Source organism: Schistocerca americana, chromosome 1 (assembly GCF_021461395.2).
Source record: "Schistocerca americana isolate TAMUIC-IGC-003095 chromosome 1, iqSchAmer2.1, whole genome shotgun sequence".
Classification (NCBI taxonomy): Eukaryota; Metazoa; Arthropoda; class Insecta; order Orthoptera; family Acrididae; genus Schistocerca; species Schistocerca americana.
The window spans coordinates 1267752431-1267771838 of NC_060119.1; the positions used below are offsets into that span (position 1 = coordinate 1267752431).

Below are 19408 nucleotides of genomic sequence, written 5' to 3' on the forward strand. Positions count from 1 at the left end.
TTTTTGTTTGTTTGCTTGCTTGCTTGCTTGCTTGTTTTTGTTTATTTACTTTGTGGAATTTAGCACTGCTACAAAGCAGTAGGCGCTGACGTATTTCAAAACTCATCTGTCGATTCGTAGTGTGTTGTTATTTCCGAGGCGTTCTAGCAATCTTCTTTCGCGCATTCTTGCTCAAACTGAGTCCATTACTGCAATTTCGTATCTTACGTTTGATACAGTGGTTTAAAATGCTTGTGGAAGCATCTTTGTCAACACCTGAAAGTTAGTATGAAAAGAGGGCTGGCAGGTGCAGCGACGTAAAAATGAAAAAATGAGGCACCCGGTGTTCCCAGGCGGTCACCCATCCAAGTACTAACCGGGCCCGATGTTGCTTAACTTCGGTGATCGGACGAGAACCGGTGTATTCAACATGGTATGGCCGTTGGCGTCCTTATACTGTAGCCGCGCCACAGAAGAAGCGTTCGCCTCTTCTCCCAACACACGCAATCGCCGCTTTCCGTGGCACATTTGACGCAAAGCATGTCTTTCCACCTCGAAGGTGGCGCGGAGTGCGCGCTCGCCTCGGCGTCTCATAGGCGACTGCCGAACCAAGGTGAGGCGCACAACACAGCTGCTGGATGCACCGCCTGTCATTCGTTTGGTGCGTGCGGCCTCCGACACTGGCTGGCGACGCACCTTGTTCCTGTTATCCGGCGCGGGGCTTGCGCGCGGTGTCCTGCTGGACCGACGGAAGCTTTCTCACCTGCCTGACACGCGCCGCGCTTCCAGATATTTGCGTAATTTGCGCGGTGCATTCTCGCCTGCCTCCCCTTCCGTCCCGACTTGTCCCGACTTTGCTCGACTGCCGCTCGCTGCCGCTCGGGTCGCGGTCCATTTGACAGCACAAGCGCGAGAAACGTCTGCGGGAGGACAAATGAATCAATTTATGATTACAAATCGAATTTGGAGCTGTACGCCGCTGCAGAACGATAGGCGCTATCGTATTTCGGAGCATACCGCCCGATTCGTACTGTTTTGTCGTTTTCAAAGACTTCCTGGCAAACTTGGTTAGCACATTCTCCTTCAAACTGAGTTAGTTGCTGCAGTTTCGTTTCTTACGGCCGTTTAAAATGCTTAGGGAAGTCTCTTTGTCACAACAGAAAGGTGGTATGGAAAGAGGGCTGGCAGGAGTAGCGACTAAAAAGCGAAAAACGAACACAGCCAGAGTTCCCAGGCGCTCACCCAACTGAGTCCTAACGTTGTTGCTTCACTTCGGTGATCGGACGAGAACGGAAGATTTTATTTACTTATTTTTTTGTTTGTTTGCTTGCTTGCTTGCTTGCTTGTTTTTGTTTATTTACTTTGTGGAATTTAGCACTGCTACAAAGCAGTAGGCGCTGACGTATTTCAAAACTCATCTGTCGATTCGTAGTGTGTTGTTATTTCCGAGGCGTTCTAGCAATCTTCTTTCGCGCATTCTTGCTCAAACTGAGTCCATTACTGCAATTTCGTATCTTACGTTTGATACAGTGGTTTAAAATGCTTGTGGAAGCATCTTTGTCAACACCTGAAAGTTAGTATGAAAAGAGGGCTGGCAGGTGCAGCGACGTAAAAATGAAAAAATGAGATAGAGCCAACAGCACCCGGTGTTCCCAGGCGGTCACCCATCCAAGTACTAACCGGGCCCGATGTTGCTTAACTTCGGTGATCGGACGAGAACCGGTGTATTCAACATGGTATGGCCGTTGGCGTCCTTATACTGTAGCCGCGCCACAGAAGAAGCGTTCGCCTCTTCTCCCAACACACGCAATCGCCGCTTTCCGTGGCACATTTGACGCAAAGCATGTCTTTCCACCTCGAAGGTGGCGCGGAGTGCGCGCTCGCCTCGGCGTCTCATAGGCGACTGCCGAACCAAGGTGAGGCGCACAACACAGCTGCTGGATGCACCGCCTGTCATTCGTTTGGTGCGTGCGGCCTCCGACACTGGCTGGCGACGCACCTTGTTCCTGTTATCCGGCGCGGGGCTTGCGCGCGGTGTCCTGCTGGACCGACGGAAGCTTTCTCACCTGCCTGACACGCGCCGCGCTTCCAGATATTTGCGTAATTTGCGCGGTGCATTCTCGCCTGCCTCCCCTTCCGTCCCGACTTGTCCCGACTTTGCTCGACTGCCGCTCGCTGCCGCTCGGGTCGCGGTCCATTTGACAGCACAAGCGCGAGAAACGTCTGCGGGAGGACAAATGAATCAATTTATGATTACAAATCGAATTTGGAGCTGTACGCCGCTGCAGAACGATAGGCGCTATCGTATTTCGGAGCATACCGCCCGATTCGTACTGTTTTGTCGTTTTCAAAGACTTCCTGGCAAACTTGGTTAGCACATTCTCCTTCAAACTGAGTTAGTTGCTGCAGTTTCGTTTCTTACGGCCGTTTAAAATGCTTAGGGAAGTCTCTTTGTCACAACAGAAAGGTGGTATGGAAAGAGGGCTGGCAGGAGTAGCGACTAAAAAGCGAAAAACGAACACAGCCAGAGTTCCCAGGCGCTCACCCAACTGAGTCCTAACGTTGTTGCTTCACTTCGGTGATCGGACGAGAACGGAAGATTTTATTTACTTATTTTTTTGTTTGTTTGCTTGCTTGCTTGCTTGCTTGTTTTTGTTTATTTACTTTGTGGAATTTAGCACTGCTACAAAGCAGTAGGCGCTGACGTATTTCAAAACTCATCTGTCGATTCGTAGTGTGTTGTTATTTCCGAGGCGTTCTAGCAATCTTCTTTCGCGCATTCTTGCTCAAACTGAGTCCATTACTGCAATTTCGTATCTTACGTTTGATACAGTGGTTTAAAATGCTTGTGGAAGCATCTTTGTCAACACCTGAAAGTTAGTATGAAAAGAGGGCTGGCAGGTGCAGCGACGTAAAAATGAAAAAATGAGATAGAGCCAACAGCACCCGGTGTTCCCAGGCGGTCACCCATCCAAGTACTAACCGGGCCCGATGTTGCTTAACTTCGGTGATCGGACGAGAACCGGTGTATTCAACATGGTATGGCCGTTGGCGTCCTTATACTGTAGCCGCGCCACAGAAGAAGCGTTCGCCTCTTCTCCCAACACACGCAATCGCCGCTTTCCGTGGCACATTTGACGCAAAGCATGTCTTTCCACCTCGAAGGTGGCGCGGAGTGCGCGCTCGCCTCGGCGTCTCATAGGCGACTGCCGAACCAAGGTGAGGCGCACAACACAGCTGCTGGATGCACCGCCTGTCATTCGTTTGGTGCGTGCGGCCTCCGACACTGGCTGGCGACGCACCTTGTTCCTGTTATCCGGCGCGGGGCTTGCGCGCGGTGTCCTGCTGGACCGACGGAAGCTTTCTCACCTGCCTGACACGCGCCGCGCTTCCAGATATTTGCGTAATTTGCGCGGTGCATTCTCGCCTGCCTCCCCTTCCGTCCCGACTTGTCCCGACTGCCGCTCGCTGCCGCTCGGGTCGCGGTCCATTTGACAGCACAAGCGCGAGAAACGTCTGCGGGAGGACAAATGAATCAATTTATGATTACAAATCGAATTTGGAGCTGTACGCCGCTGCAGAACGATAGGCGCTATCGTATTTCGGAGCATACCGCCCGATTCGTACTGTTTTGTCGTTTTCAAAGACTTCCTGGCAAACTTGGTTAGCACATTCTCCTTCAAACTGAGTTAGTTGCTGCAGTTTCGTTTCTTACGGCCGTTTAAAATGCTTAGGGAAGTCTCTTTGTCACAACAGAAAGGTGGTATGGAAAGAGGGCTGGCAGGAGTAGCGACTAAAAAGCGAAAAACGAACACAGCCAGAGTTCCCAGGCGCTCACCCAACTGAGTCCTAACGTTGTTGCTTCACTTCGGTGATCGGACGAGAACGGAAGATTTTATTTACTTATTTTTTTGTTTGTTTGCTTGCTTGTTTTTGTTTATTTACTTTGTGGAATTTAGCACTGCTACAAAGCAGTAGGCGCTGACGTATTTCAAAACTCATCTGTCGATTCGTAGTGTGTTGTTATTTCCGAGGCGTTCTAGCAATCTTCTTTCGCGCATTCTTGCTCAAACTGAGTCCATTACTGCAATTTCGTATCTTACGTTTGATACAGTGGTTTAAAATGCTTGTGGAAGCATCTTTGTCAACACCTGAAAGTTAGTATGAAAAGAGGGCTGGCAGGTGCAGCGACGTAAAAATGAAAAAATGAGATAGAGCCAACAGCACCCGGTGTTCCCAGGCGGTCACCCATCCAAGTACTAACCGGGCCCGATGTTGCTTAACTTCGGTGATCGGACGAGAACCGGTGTATTCAACATGGTATGGCCGTTGGCGTCCTTATACTGTAGCCGCGCCACAGAAGAAGCGTTCGCCTCTTCTCCCAACACACGCAATCGCCGCTTTCCGTGGCACATTTGACGCAAAGCATGTCTTTCCACCTCGAAGGTGGCGCGGAGTGCGCGCTCGCCTCGGCGTCTCATAGGCGACTGCCGAACCAAGGTGAGGCGCACAACACAGCTGCTGGATGCACCGCCTGTCATTCGTTTGGTGCGTGCGGCCTCCGACACTGGCTGGCGACGCACCTTGTTCCTGTTATCCGGCGCGGGGCTTGCGCGCGGTGTCCTGCTGGACCGACGGAAGCTTTCTCACCTGCCTGACACGCGCCGCGCTTCCAGATATTTGCGTAATTTGCGCGGTGCATTCTCGCCTGCCTCCCCTTCCGTCCCGACTTGTCCCGACTGCCGCTCGCTGCCGCTCGGGTCGCGGTCCATTTGACAGCACAAGCGCGAGAAACGTCTGCGGGAGGACAAATGAATCAATTTATGATTACAAATCGAATTTGGAGCTGTACGCCGCTGCAGAACGATAGGCGCTATCGTATTTCGGAGCATACCGCCCGATTCGTACTGTTTTGTCGTTTTCAAAGACTTCCTGGCAAACTTGGTTAGCACATTCTCCTTCAAACTGAGTTAGTTGCTGCAGTTTCGTTTCTTACGGCCGTTTAAAATGCTTAGGGAAGTCTCTTTGTCACAACAGAAAGGTGGTATGGAAAGAGGGCTGGCAGGAGTAGCGACTAAAAAGCGAAAAACGAACACAGCCAGAGTTCCCAGGCGCTCACCCAACTGAGTCCTAACGTTGTTGCTTCACTTCGGTGATCGGACGAGAACGGAAGATTTTATTTACTTATTTTTTTGTTTGTTTGCTTGCTTGTTTTTGTTTATTTACTTTGTGGAATTTAGCACTGCTACAAAGCAGTAGGCGCTGACGTATTTCAAAACTCATCTGTCGATTCGTAGTGTGTTGTTATTTCCGAGGCGTTCTAGCAATCTTCTTTCGCGCATTCTTGCTCAAACTGAGTCCATTACTGCAATTTCGTATCTTACGTTTGATACAGTGGTTTAAAATGCTTGTGGAAGCATCTTTGTCAACACCTGAAAGTTAGTATGAAAAGAGGGCTGGCAGGTGCAGCGACGTAAAAATGAAAAAATGAGATAGAGCCAACAGCACCCGGTGTTCCCAGGCGGTCACCCATCCAAGTACTAACCGGGCCCGATGTTGCTTAACTTCGGTGATCGGACGAGAACCGGTGTATTCAACATGGTATGGCCGTTGGCGTCCTTATACTGTAGCCGCGCCACAGAAGAAGCGTTCGCCTCTTCTCCCAACACACGCAATCGCCGCTTTCCGTGGCACATTTGACGCAAAGCATGTCTTTCCACCTCGAAGGTGGCGCGGAGTGCGCGCTCGCCTCGGCGTCTCATAGGCGACTGCCGAACCAAGGTGAGGCGCACAACACAGCTGCTGGATGCACCGCCTGTCATTCGTTTGGTGCGTGCGGCCTCCGACACTGGCTGGCGACGCACCTTGTTCCTGTTATCCGGCGCGGGGCTTGCGCGCGGTGTCCTGCTGGACCGACGGAAGCTTTCTCACCTGCCTGACACGCGCCGCGCTTCCAGATATTTGCGTAATTTGCGCGGTGCATTCTCGCCTGCCTCCCCTTCCGTCCCGACTTGTCCCGACTGCCGCTCGCTGCCGCTCGGGTCGCGGTCCATTTGACAGCACAAGCGCGAGAAACGTCTGCGGGAGGACAAATGAATCAATTTATGATTACAAATCGAATTTGGAGCTGTACGCCGCTGCAGAACGATAGGCGCTATCGTATTTCGGAGCATACCGCCCGATTCGTACTGTTTTGTCGTTTTCAAAGACTTCCTGGCAAACTTGGTTAGCACATTCTCCTTCAAACTGAGTTAGTTGCTGCAGTTTCGTTTCTTACGGCCGTTTAAAATGCTTAGGGAAGTCTCTTTGTCACAACAGAAAGGTGGTATGGAAAGAGGGCTGGCAGGAGTAGCGACTAAAAAGCGAAAAACGAACACAGCCAGAGTTCCCAGGCGCTCACCCAACTGAGTCCTAACGTTGTTGCTTCACTTCGGTGATCGGACGAGAACGGAAGATTTTATTTACTTATTTTTTTGTTTGTTTGCTTGCTTGCTTGCTTGTTTTTGTTTATTTACTTTGTGGAATTTAGCACTGCTACAAAGCAGTAGGCGCTGACGTATTTCAAAACTCATCTGTCGATTCGTAGTGTGTTGTTATTTCCGAGGCGTTCTAGCAATCTTCTTTCGCGCATTCTTGCTCAAACTGAGTCCATTACTGCAATTTCGTATCTTACGTTTGATACAGTGGTTTAAAATGCTTGTGGAAGCATCTTTGTCAACACCTGAAAGTTAGTATGAAAAGAGGGCTGGCAGGTGCAGCGACGTAAAAATGAAAAAATGAGATAGAGCCAACAGCACCTTTTTTTTTTTTGTTTTTTTTTTTTTTAAACGTAATAAACTTTTATTTACAAAATAACAAATACAGTCATGAGATTCCAAGGTATTTTCAATTTCAATTTCAGTTAGTTATCGAGTCTTTTTCTTTTCTTTACTGATATGTAACTTTGTTGCAATTGTCTGTTTCATTATATTTTGTGCATTTGCAGGTTGATTTACACTGTTGCACTGATTTGTAAGTCAGTGGAGCAAGAATATTTCATTTTTCAGTTTTGTTTGCGTTTTTGTTAAATTTTATGGGTTATTGATTCAAACACTTCTAAGTTCTTTACTTTAGGTCGAGTTTTGGTCTGGTGCCATTATGTGGCTTGTAACTATTATTAGAGATGTCTTATTGGCTAAGGCTTACATTTAAGAGACAAAGGACAATGACAAATATGTATGAATGAATATTATATATATATATATAGCGAGGTGTCCACGAGATGGTGGTTGAGGGGAAGAGAGAGAGAGAGAGAGAGAGAGAGAGAGAGAGAGAGAGAGAGAGAGAGAGTGAGAGGGCGATATGGAACACATTTGAAACATAATTAAGGAATATTTCTATAAGTGGACAACTATATTCTAGACAAGCTTAACATGATTAAATAGGGATTGAATATAGATGTTTCTTTTGTTATTCTACTCACATAGTCATCTTCGGCGTAGTGATGTTTCGCACATTTTTAAGAACGCTACCTGGATATGCCCTATATGTGTAGCCGTAGCACTGCGGACACTGTTGTTGCACTGCACAAATTTTACACCGAACTCACATTTAACACACAACACTTTGGGGGCGTTGGAGGGTCTCTGCATCGGTGACGACGGAGGCGCGGAGGACTAGAGGGGGGGCGTGGTGTGGCGGCAGCGGTGTCGGCGGCGTCGGCGGCGCCGGCGGCGCCGGCGGCGTCGGCGGCGTCGGCGGCGCCGGCGTCGGCGGCGGCGGCGGCGGCGGCGGCGGCGGCGGCGGCTGTCATGGCGTGTGGGGACGGAGGGCGTCCTTGAAGGCGGCGTCCAGCGCTATCTGTAGGTAGTTCTGGAACGTCTGCCTGTAGTTGTTTTTCCGCTTGGCTCGCTTGTGTTCCTCCCAGAGATCGGTGAGGAACTGCACTCCGTCCGTTTGTTTTTTCGCGATTATGGCGTGCGCTGTCATCGCGAACGTCCACATGGTCGCGACGCGTTTGGGACGTGGAAAACAATTTGCAGCCGGGATGGTGAGGGCTGTGGCTTCTATAGTTCGGTGGTCCACCCTGTTCATGAGTGCCACCATTTTCCTGCACGTCTCCCATATCGCCTGACTTGTCGGACATGTGAAGCGGTGTTCCACGGTGTCGATCTCGTTGCACGCTTCGCAGTGCGGCGACTCGCGCATGCCGATGCGCGCTAGCCGCTCGTTCGTGGGTATCTTGTTGTGTACGACTTTGTACCACGTGTCTCTAGCTTCCGGAGGTATGGCTTTCTCAGAGAGATTCTTCCAGACTTGTGGCCAGTCGTGGTCTGGAAGATTCGTCTCTGTTCTGCTTCTTCCTTGTTTGCCTCTCAGTGCACGGTAGATTTTCGCTGCAGTTCTCATCTCTTTCACTGCTAGCGTGGATGAGATGTAGCTACTGTCCATTACTATCTGCTTCAAGTAGCGCATCTTGTAGGGTATTCTACTGACATCTACCGGCGCTTCCCCGGAATCGGGTCTGTGTTCTTTCAGTAGAGACGACGTGGTACAGTCTACACTTCTGTCCTCCATTTGTAGAGCTCGGTGGAGCAACAGTGCCGCGCATTTTCTCGTGACATCTATCAGGCCCAGCCCCCCTTCTTCTCTAGGGAGAGTGCTGGTGGCTTGCGACACTTTGAGAATTTCCCGCCTCCACAGCAGGTAGTATACAGCGCTTCCTATAGACTTCCCTATTTCTGTTGGTACGTTCATGACTTGTGCCATGTACCAAGCCTTCGCCAGGATCGTTTCGTTGATCAGCTGTGCTTTCTGATCCAACGTCAGGTTTCTGTTGGCGTGTGTCCTGACGAGTCCTCTCGTGGTGTTCAGGATGTTCCGCCAGTTCTCTGCGGCCATTTTGAGTGGGCAGGCCTGCAGCTGAACACCTAGAACTTTATATTTGTCGGTCACCTGGTACCATGGTCTGGCCTCTCTCAGTTTCCCGTTCCCTATCGGGACGAGCACGGTTTTTTTGGGGTTGGTTTTGGCCCCAGATGCCTTCCCAAAAGACTCTATTATTGGGAGGACTTTGTCGATGTCCTCTTTACCGTCCACGAAAATGCTCAAGTCATCGGCATATGCCATACATGTCACGTTTATATCGTTCAGCTTGTAGCCGTTGACGGTGGCAGCGAGTTTCCTGAGGACTGGGTCGAGGGCTACTGTGAATAGTGCCATCGACAGTGGGCACCCTTGCCTCACAGATTTCCCCAGTTTTATTGGCGTAGATGTCCAGCCATTTACAGTAACTCTTGACGTGGCATTTGTTAACATGTTTTTGATGACTTGAGCGAATTCGGAGCCAAAACCCAGTCTTGCCAAGGTCTTCAGCAGGTACCGGTGACCGATCCTGTCGAAGGCCTTTTGGAAGTCTATAGAGATGATCGCTGCAGTCGCTCTGTTGGATGCGGCGTGGGCTATAACGTCTCTGTACGTGCAGACGGCGTCGAAAATGTTTCTGCCTAACACTGCACATGTCTGCCATGGGCTGATTGCTTTTTTGAGGGCGAGCTTCATATTTTCCGCGACGCATTTCGCTACGAGCTTGTAGTCCCGGTGTTCCCAGGCGGTCACCCATCCAAGTACTAACCGGGCCCGATGTTGCTTAACTTCGGTGATCGGACGAGAACCGGTGTTTTCAACATGGTATGGCCGTTGGCGTCCTTATACTGTAGCCGCGCCACAGAAGAAGCGTTCGCCTCTTCTCCCAACACACGCAATCGCCGCTTTCCGTGGCACATTTGACGCAAAGCATGTCTTTCCACCTCGAAGGTGGCGCGGAGTGCGCGCTCGCCTCGGCGTCTCATAGGCGACTGCCGAACCAAGGTGAGGCGCACAACACAGCTGCTGGATGCACCGCCTGTCATTCGTTTGGTGCGTGCGGCCTCCGACACTGGCTGGCGACGCACCTTGTTCCTGTTATCCGGCGCGGGGCTTGCGCGCGGTGTCCTGCTGGACCGACGGAAGCTTTCTCACCTGCCTGACACGCGCCGCGCTTCCAGATATTTGCGTAATTTGCGCGGTGCATTCTCGCCTGCCTCCCCTTCCGTCCCGACTTGTCCCGACTTTGCTCGACTGCCGCTCGCTGCCGCTCGGGTCGCGGTCCATTTGACAGCACAAGCGCGAGAAACGTCTGCGGGAGGACAAATGAATCAATTTATGATTACAAATCGAATTTGGAGCTGTACGCCGCTGCAGAACGATAGGCGCTATCGTATTTCGGAGCATACCGCCCGATTCGTACTGTTTTGTCGTTTTCAAAGACTTCCTGGCAAACTTGGTTAGCACATTCTCCTTCAAACTGAGTTAGTTGCTGCAGTTTCGTTTCTTACGGCCGTTTAAAATGCTTAGGGAAGTCTCTTTGTCACAACAGAAAGGTGGTATGGAAAGAGGGCTGGCAGGAGTAGCGACTAAAAAGCGAAAAACGAACACAGCCAGAGTTCCCAGGCGCTCACCCAACTGAGTCCTAACGTTGTTGCTTCACTTCGGTGATCGGACGAGAACGGAAGATTTTATTTACTTATTTTTTTGTTTGTTTGCTTGCTTGCTTGCTTGCTTGTTTTTGTTTATTTACTTTGTGGAATTTAGCACTGCTACAAAGCAGTAGGCGCTGACGTATTTCAAAACTCATCTGTCGATTCGTAGTGTGTTGTTATTTCCGAGGCGTTCTAGCAATCTTCTTTCGCGCATTCTTGCTCAAACTGAGTCCATTACTGCAATTTCGTATCTTACGTTTGATACAGTGGTTTAAAATGCTTGTGGAAGCATCTTTGTCAACACCTGAAAGTTAGTATGAAAAGAGGGCTGGCAGGTGCAGCGACGTAAAAATGAAAAAATGAGATAGAGCCAACAGCACCCGGTGTTCCCAGGCGGTCACCCATCCAAGTACTAACCGGGCCCGATGTTGCTTAACTTCGGTGATCGGACGAGAACCGGTGTATTCAACATGGTATGGCCGTTGGCGTCCTTATACTGTAGCCGCGCCACAGAAGAAGCGTTCGCCTCTTCTCCCAACACACGCAATCGCCGCTTTCCGTGGCACATTTGACGCAAAGCATGTCTTTCCACCTCGAAGGTGGCGCGGAGTGCGCGCTCGCCTCGGCGTCTCATAGGCGACTGCCGAACCAAGGTGAGGCGCACAACACAGCTGCTGGATGCACCGCCTGTCATTCGTTTGGTGCGTGCGGCCTCCGACACTGGCTGGCGACGCACCTTGTTCCTGTTATCCGGCGCGGGGCTTGCGCGCGGTGTCCTGCTGGACCGACGGAAGCTTTCTCACCTGCCTGACACGCGCCGCGCTTCCAGATATTTGCGTAATTTGCGCGGTGCATTCTCGCCTGCCTCCCCTTCCGTCCCGACTTGTCCCGACTGCCGCTCGCTGCCGCTCGGGTCGCGGTCCATTTGACAGCACAAGCGCGAGAAACGTCTGCGGGAGGACAAATGAATCAATTTATGATTACAAATCGAATTTGGAGCTGTACGCCGCTGCAGAACGATAGGCGCTATCGTATTTCGGAGCATACCGCCCGATTCGTACTGTTTTGTCGTTTTCAAAGACTTCCTGGCAAACTTGGTTAGCACATTCTCCTTCAAACTGAGTTAGTTGCTGCAGTTTCGTTTCTTACGGCCGTTTAAAATGCTTAGGGAAGTCTCTTTGTCACAACAGAAAGGTGGTATGGAAAGAGGGCTGGCAGGAGTAGCGACTAAAAAGCGAAAAACGAACACAGCCAGAGTTCCCAGGCGCTCACCCAACTGAGTCCTAACGTTGTTGCTTCACTTCGGTGATCGGACGAGAACGGAAGATTTTATTTACTTATTTTTTTGTTTGTTTGCTTGCTTGTTTTTGTTTATTTACTTTGTGGAATTTAGCACTGCTACAAAGCAGTAGGCGCTGACGTATTTCAAAACTCATCTGTCGATTCGTAGTGTGTTGTTATTTCCGAGGCGTTCTAGCAATCTTCTTTCGCGCATTCTTGCTCAAACTGAGTCCATTACTGCAATTTCGTATCTTACGTTTGATACAGTGGTTTAAAATGCTTGTGGAAGCATCTTTGTCAACACCTGAAAGTTAGTATGAAAAGAGGGCTGGCAGGTGCAGCGACGTAAAAATGAAAAAATGAGATAGAGCCAACAGCACCCGGTGTTCCCAGGCGGTCACCCATCCAAGTACTAACCGGGCCCGATGTTGCTTAACTTCGGTGATCGGACGAGAACCGGTGTATTCAACATGGTATGGCCGTTGGCGTCCTTATACTGTAGCCGCGCCACAGAAGAAGCGTTCGCCTCTTCTCCCAACACACGCAATCGCCGCTTTCCGTGGCACATTTGACGCAAAGCATGTCTTTCCACCTCGAAGGTGGCGCGGAGTGCGCGCTCGCCTCGGCGTCTCATAGGCGACTGCCGAACCAAGGTGAGGCGCACAACACAGCTGCTGGATGCACCGCCTGTCATTCGTTTGGTGCGTGCGGCCTCCGACACTGGCTGGCGACGCACCTTGTTCCTGTTATCCGGCGCGGGGCTTGCGCGCGGTGTCCTGCTGGACCGACGGAAGCTTTCTCACCTGCCTGACACGCGCCGCGCTTCCAGATATTTGCGTAATTTGCGCGGTGCATTCTCGCCTGCCTCCCCTTCCGTCCCGACTTGTCCCGACTGCCGCTCGCTGCCGCTCGGGTCGCGGTCCATTTGACAGCACAAGCGCGAGAAACGTCTGCGGGAGGACAAATGAATCAATTTATGATTACAAATCGAATTTGGAGCTGTACGCCGCTGCAGAACGATAGGCGCTATCGTATTTCGGAGCATACCGCCCGATTCGTACTGTTTTGTCGTTTTCAAAGACTTCCTGGCAAACTTGGTTAGCACATTCTCCTTCAAACTGAGTTAGTTGCTGCAGTTTCGTTTCTTACGGCCGTTTAAAATGCTTAGGGAAGTCTCTTTGTCACAACAGAAAGGTGGTATGGAAAGAGGGCTGGCAGGAGTAGCGACTAAAAAGCGAAAAACGAACACAGCCAGAGTTCCCAGGCGCTCACCCAACTGAGTCCTAACGTTGTTGCTTCACTTCGGTGATCGGACGAGAACGGAAGATTTTATTTACTTATTTTTTTGTTTGTTTGCTTGCTTGCTTGCTTGTTTTTGTTTATTTACTTTGTGGAATTTAGCACTGCTACAAAGCAGTAGGCGCTGACGTATTTCAAAACTCATCTGTCGATTCGTAGTGTGTTGTTATTTCCGAGGCGTTCTAGCAATCTTCTTTCGCGCATTCTTGCTCAAACTGAGTCCATTACTGCAATTTCGTATCTTACGTTTGATACAGTGGTTTAAAATGCTTGTGGAAGCATCTTTGTCAACACCTGAAAGTTAGTATGAAAAGAGGGCTGGCAGGTGCAGCGACGTAAAAATGAAAAAATGAGATAGAGCCAACAGCACCTTTTTTTTTTTTGTTTTTTTTTTTTTTAAACGTAATAAACTTTTATTTACAAAATAACAAATACAGTCATGAGATTCCAAGGTATTTTCAATTTCAATTTCAGTTAGTTATCGAGTCTTTTTCTTTTCTTTACTGATATGTAACTTTGTTGCAATTGTCTGTTTCATTATATTTTGTGCATTTGCAGGTTGATTTACACTGTTGCACTGATTTGTAAGTCAGTGGAGCAAGAATATTTCATTTTTCAGTTTTGTTTGCGTTTTTGTTAAATTTTATGGGTTATTGATTCAAACACTTCTAAGTTCTTTACTTTAGGTCGAGTTTTGGTCTGGTGCCATTATGTGGCTTGTAACTATTATTAGAGATGTCTTATTGGCTAAGGCTTACATTTAAGAGACAAAGGACAATGACAAATATGTATGAATGAATATTATATATATATATATAGCGAGGTGTCCACGAGATGGTGGTTGAGGGGAAGAGAGAGAGAGAGAGAGAGAGAGAGAGAGAGAGAGAGAGAGAGAGAGAGAGTGAGAGGGCGATATGGAACACATTTGAAACATAATTAAGGAATATTTCTATAAGTGGACAACTATATTCTAGACAAGCTTAACATGATTAAATAGGGATTGAATATAGATGTTTCTTTTGTTATTCTACTCACATAGTCATCTTCGGCGTAGTGATGTTTCGCACATTTTTAAGAACGCTACCTGGATATGCCCTATATGTGTAGCCGTAGCACTGCGGACACTGTTGTTGCACTGCACAAATTTTACACCGAACTCACATTTAACACACAACACTTTGGGGGCGTTGGAGGGTCTCTGCATCGGTGACGACGGAGGCGCGGAGGACTAGAGGGGGGGCGTGGTGTGGCGGCAGCGGTGTCGGCGGCGTCGGCGGCGCCGGCGGCGCCGGCGGCGTCGGCGGCGTCGGCGGCGCCGGCGTCGGCGGCGGCGGCGGCGGCGGCGGCGGCGGCGGCGGCTGTCATGGCGTGTGGGGACGGAGGGCGTCCTTGAAGGCGGCGTCCAGCGCTATCTGTAGGTAGTTCTGGAACGTCTGCCTGTAGTTGTTTTTCCGCTTGGCTCGCTTGTGTTCCTCCCAGAGATCGGTGAGGAACTGCACTCCGTCCGTTTGTTTTTTCGCGATTATGGCGTGCGCTGTCATCGCGAACGTCCACATGGTCGCGACGCGTTTGGGACGTGGAAAACAATTTGCAGCCGGGATGGTGAGGGCTGTGGCTTCTATAGTTCGGTGGTCCACCCTGTTCATGAGTGCCACCATTTTCCTGCACGTCTCCCATATCGCCTGACTTGTCGGACATGTGAAGCGGTGTTCCACGGTGTCGATCTCGTTGCACGCTTCGCAGTGCGGCGACTCGCGCATGCCGATGCGCGCTAGCCGCTCGTTCGTGGGTATCTTGTTGTGTACGACTTTGTACCACGTGTCTCTAGCTTCCGGAGGTATGGCTTTCTCAGAGAGATTCTTCCAGACTTGTGGCCAGTCGTGGTCTGGAAGATTCGTCTCTGTTCTGCTTCTTCCTTGTTTGCCTCTCAGTGCACGGTAGATTTTCGCTGCAGTTCTCATCTCTTTCACTGCTAGCGTGGATGAGATGTAGCTACTGTCCATTACTATCTGCTTCAAGTAGCGCATCTTGTAGGGTATTCTACTGACATCTACCGGCGCTTCCCCGGAATCGGGTCTGTGTTCTTTCAGTAGAGACGACGTGGTACAGTCTACACTTCTGTCCTCCATTTGTAGAGCTCGGTGGAGCAACAGTGCCGCGCATTTTCTCGTGACATCTATCAGGCCCAGCCCCCCTTCTTCTCTAGGGAGAGTGCTGGTGGCTTGCGACACTTTGAGAATTTCCCGCCTCCACAGCAGGTAGTATACAGCGCTTCCTATAGACTTCCCTATTTCTGTTGGTACGTTCATGACTTGTGCCATGTACCAAGCCTTCGCCAGGATCGTTTCGTTGATCAGCTGTGCTTTCTGATCCAACGTCAGGTTTCTGTTGGCGTGTGTCCTGACGAGTCCTCTCGTGGTGTTCAGGATGTTCCGCCAGTTCTCTGCGGCCATTTTGAGTGGGCAGGCCTGCAGCTGAACACCTAGAACTTTATATTTGTCGGTCACCTGGTACCATGGTCTGGCCTCTCTCAGTTTCCCGTTCCCTATCGGGACGAGCACGGTTTTTTTGGGGTTGGTTTTGGCCCCAGATGCCTTCCCAAAAGACTCTATTATTGGGAGGACTTTGTCGATGTCCTCTTTACCGTCCACGAAAATGCTCAAGTCATCGGCATATGCCATACATGTCACGTTTATATCGTTCAGCTTGTAGCCGTTGACGGTGGCAGCGAGTTTCCTGAGGACTGGGTCGAGGGCTACTGTGAATAGTGCCATCGACAGTGGGCACCCTTGCCTCACAGATTTCCCCAGTTTTATTGGCGTAGATGTCCAGCCATTTACAGTAACTCTTGACGTGGCATTTGTTAACATGTTTTTGATGACTTGAGCGAATTCGGAGCCAAAACCCAGTCTTGCCAAGGTCTTCAGCAGGTACCGGTGACCGATCCTGTCGAAGGCCTTTTGGAAGTCTATAGAGATGATCGCTGCAGTCGCTCTGTTGGATGCGGCGTGGGCTATAACGTCTCTGTACGTGCAGACGGCGTCGAAAATGTTTCTGCCTAACACTGCACATGTCTGCCATGGGCTGATTGCTTTTTTGAGGGCGAGCTTCATATTTTCCGCGACGCATTTCGCTACGAGCTTGTAGTCCCGGTGTTCCCAGGCGGTCACCCATCCAAGTACTAACCGGGCCCGATGTTGCTTAACTTCGGTGATCGGACGAGAACCGGTGTTTTCAACATGGTATGGCCGTTGGCGTCCTTATACTGTAGCCGCGCCACAGAAGAAGCGTTCGCCTCTTCTCCCAACACACGCAATCGCCGCTTTCCGTGGCACATTTGACGCAAAGCATGTCTTTCCACCTCGAAGGTGGCGCGGAGTGCGCGCTCGCCTCGGCGTCTCATAGGCGACTGCCGAACCAAGGTGAGGCGCACAACACAGCTGCTGGATGCACCGCCTGTCATTCGTTTGGTGCGTGCGGCCTCCGACACTGGCTGGCGACGCACCTTGTTCCTGTTATCCGGCGCGGGGCTTGCGCGCGGTGTCCTGCTGGACCGACGGAAGCTTTCTCACCTGCCTGACACGCGCCGCGCTTCCAGATATTTGCGTAATTTGCGCGGTGCATTCTCGCCTGCCTCCCCTTCCGTCCCGACTTGTCCCGACTTTGCTCGACTGCCGCTCGCTGCCGCTCGGGTCGCGGTCCATTTGACAGCACAAGCGCGAGAAACGTCTGCGGGAGGACAAATGAATCAATTTATGATTACAAATCGAATTTGGAGCTGTACGCCGCTGCAGAACGATAGGCGCTATCGTATTTCGGAGCATACCGCCCGATTCGTACTGTTTTGTCGTTTTCAAAGACTTCCTGGCAAACTTGGTTAGCACATTCTCCTTCAAACTGAGTTAGTTGCTGCAGTTTCGTTTCTTACGGCCGTTTAAAATGCTTAGGGAAGTCTCTTTGTCACAACAGAAAGGTGGTATGGAAAGAGGGCTGGCAGGAGTAGCGACTAAAAAGCGAAAAACGAACACAGCCAGAGTTCCCAGGCGCTCACCCAACTGAGTCCTAACGTTGTTGCTTCACTTCGGTGATCGGACGAGAACGGAAGATTTTATTTACTTATTTTTTTGTTTGTTTGCTTGCTTGCTTGCTTGTTTTTGTTTATTTACTTTGTGGAATTTAGCACTGCTACAAAGCAGTAGGCGCTGACGTATTTCAAAACTCATCTGTCGATTCGTAGTGTGTTGTTATTTCCGAGGCGTTCTAGCAATCTTCTTTCGCGCATTCTTGCTCAAACTGAGTCCATTACTGCAATTTCGTATCTTACGTTTGATACAGTGGTTTAAAATGCTTGTGGAAGCATCTTTGTCAACACCTGAAAGTTAGTATGAAAAGAGGGCTGGCAGGTGCAGCGACGTAAAAATGAAAAAATGAGATAGAGCCAACAGCACCTTTTTTTTTTTTAAAACGTAATAAACTTTTATTTACAAAATAACAAATACAGTCATGAGATTCCAAGGTATTTTCAATTTCAATTTCAGTTAGTTATCGAGTCTTTTTCTTTTCTTTACTGATATGTAACTTTGTTGCAATTGTCTGTTTCATTATATTTTGTGCATTTGCAGGTTGATTTACACTGTTGCACTGATTTGTAAGTCAGTGGAGCAAGAATATTTCATTTTTCAGTTTTGTTTGCGTTTTTGTTAAATTTTATGGGTTATTGATTCAAACACTTCTAAGTTCTTTACTTTAGGTCGAGTTTTTGGTCTGGTGCCATTATGTGGCTTGTAGCTATTATTAGAGATGTCTTATTGGCTAAGGCTTACATTTAAGAGACAAAGGACAATGACAAATATGTATGAAAGAATATTATATACATATAGCGAGGTGTCCACGAGATGGTGGTTGAGGGGAAGAGAGCGAGAGAGGGAGAGAGAGAGAAATAGAGAGACAGAGAGAGAGAGAGAGAGAGAGAGAGAGAGAGAGAGAGAGAGAGAGAGGGCGATACGGAACACATTTGAAACATAATTAAAGAATAATTCTATAAGTGGACAACTATATTCTAGATAAGTTTTACATGATTAAATATGGATTGAATATAGATGTTTCTTTTGTTAGTCTACTCACATAGTCATCTTCGGCGTAGTGATGTTTCGCACATTTTTAAGAACGCTACCTGGATATGCCCTATATGTGAAGCCGTAGCACTGCGGACACTGTTGTTGCACTGCACAAATTTTATACCGAACTCACATTTAACACACAACACTTTGGGGGCGTTGGAGGGTCTCTGCATCGGTGACGACGGAGGCGTGGAGGACTAGGGGGGGGCGTGGTGTGGCGGCAGCGGTGTCGGCGGCGTCGGCGGCGCCGGCGGCGTCGGCGGCGGCGGCAGCGTCGGCGGCGACGGCGGCGGCAGCGGCAGCGGCGGCGGCGGCGGCGCCGGCGGCGGCGGCGGCGGCGGCGGCGGCAGCGGCGGCGGCGGCGGCGGCGGAGACGTCGGAGGCGGTCGTGGCGTGTGGGGACGGAGGGCGTCCTTGAAGGCGGCGTCCAGCGCTATCTGAAGGTAGTTCTGGAACGTCTGCCTGTAGTTGTTTTTCCGCTTGGCTCGCTTGTGTTCCTCCCAGAGATCGGTGAGGAACTGCACTCCGTCCGTTTGTTTTTTTGCGATTATGGCGTGCGCTGTCATCGCGAACGTCCACATGGTCGCGACGCGTTTGGGACGTGGGAAACCTTTTGCAGCCGGGATCGTGAGGGCTGTGGCTTCTATAGTTCGGTGATCCGCCCTGTTCATGAGCGCCACCATTTTCCTGCATGTCTCCCATATCGCCTGACTTGTCGGACATGTGAAGCGGTGTTCCGCGGTGTCGATCTCGTTGCACACTTCGCAGTGCGGCGACTCGCGCATGGCAATGCGCGCTAGGCGCTCGTTCGTCGGTATCTTGTTGTGTACGACTTTGTACCACGTGTCTCTAGCTTCCGGGGGTATGGCTTTCTCAGAGAGATTCTTCCAGACTTGTGGCCAGTCGTGGTCTGGAAGATTCGTCTCTGTTCTGCTTCTTCCTTGTTTGCCTCTCAGTGCACGATAGATTTTCGCTGCAGTTCTCATCTCTTTCACTGCTAGCGTGGATGAGATGTAGCTACTGTCCATTACTATCTGCTTCAAGTAGCGCATCTTGTAGGGTATTCTACTGACATCTACCGGCGCTTCCCCGGAATCGGGTCTGTGTTCTTTCAGTAGAGACGACGTGGTACAGTCTACACTTCTGTCCTCCATTTGTAGAGCTCGGTGGAGCAACAGTGCCGCGCATTTTCTCGTGACATCTATCAGGCCCAGCCCCCCTTCTTCTCTA

The 19408-nt window shown here is 50.1% G+C and overlaps 7 non-coding genes and 2 pseudogenes across 7 annotated transcripts; all 9 read right to left on the reverse strand.

Annotated features, from left to right (window-relative positions):
• Positions 1-307: 307 nt before the first annotated feature.
• LOC124558939 lies at positions 308-426 on the reverse strand. Its single transcript, XR_006968862.1, has one exon. It is a non-coding gene; the product is annotated as a 5S ribosomal RNA (ribosomal RNA).
• Positions 427-1610: 1184 nt separating this feature from the next.
• Positions 1611-1729, reverse strand: LOC124557470. The gene has a single exon (XR_006968733.1). It is a non-coding gene; the product is annotated as a 5S ribosomal RNA (ribosomal RNA).
• A 1184-nt stretch (positions 1730-2913) lies between these two features.
• On the reverse strand, positions 2914-3032 carry LOC124557592. The gene has a single exon (XR_006968753.1). It is a non-coding gene; the product is annotated as a 5S ribosomal RNA (ribosomal RNA).
• A 1162-nt stretch (positions 3033-4194) lies between these two features.
• Positions 4195-4313, reverse strand: LOC124557713. Its single transcript, XR_006968754.1, has one exon. It is a non-coding gene; the product is annotated as a 5S ribosomal RNA (ribosomal RNA).
• Positions 4314-5475: 1162 nt separating this feature from the next.
• LOC124557845 lies at positions 5476-5594 on the reverse strand. The gene has a single exon (XR_006968756.1). It is a non-coding gene; the product is annotated as a 5S ribosomal RNA (ribosomal RNA).
• Positions 5595-9544: 3950 nt separating this feature from the next.
• Positions 9545-9662, reverse strand: LOC124559432 (annotated as a pseudogene).
• A 1184-nt stretch (positions 9663-10846) lies between these two features.
• LOC124557967 lies at positions 10847-10965 on the reverse strand. The gene has a single exon (XR_006968757.1). It is a non-coding gene; the product is annotated as a 5S ribosomal RNA (ribosomal RNA).
• A 1162-nt stretch (positions 10966-12127) lies between these two features.
• On the reverse strand, positions 12128-12246 carry LOC124558089. The gene has a single exon (XR_006968758.1). It is a non-coding gene; the product is annotated as a 5S ribosomal RNA (ribosomal RNA).
• Positions 12247-16196: 3950 nt separating this feature from the next.
• Positions 16197-16314, reverse strand: LOC124559554 (annotated as a pseudogene).
• Positions 16315-19408: the final 3094 nt, after the last annotated feature.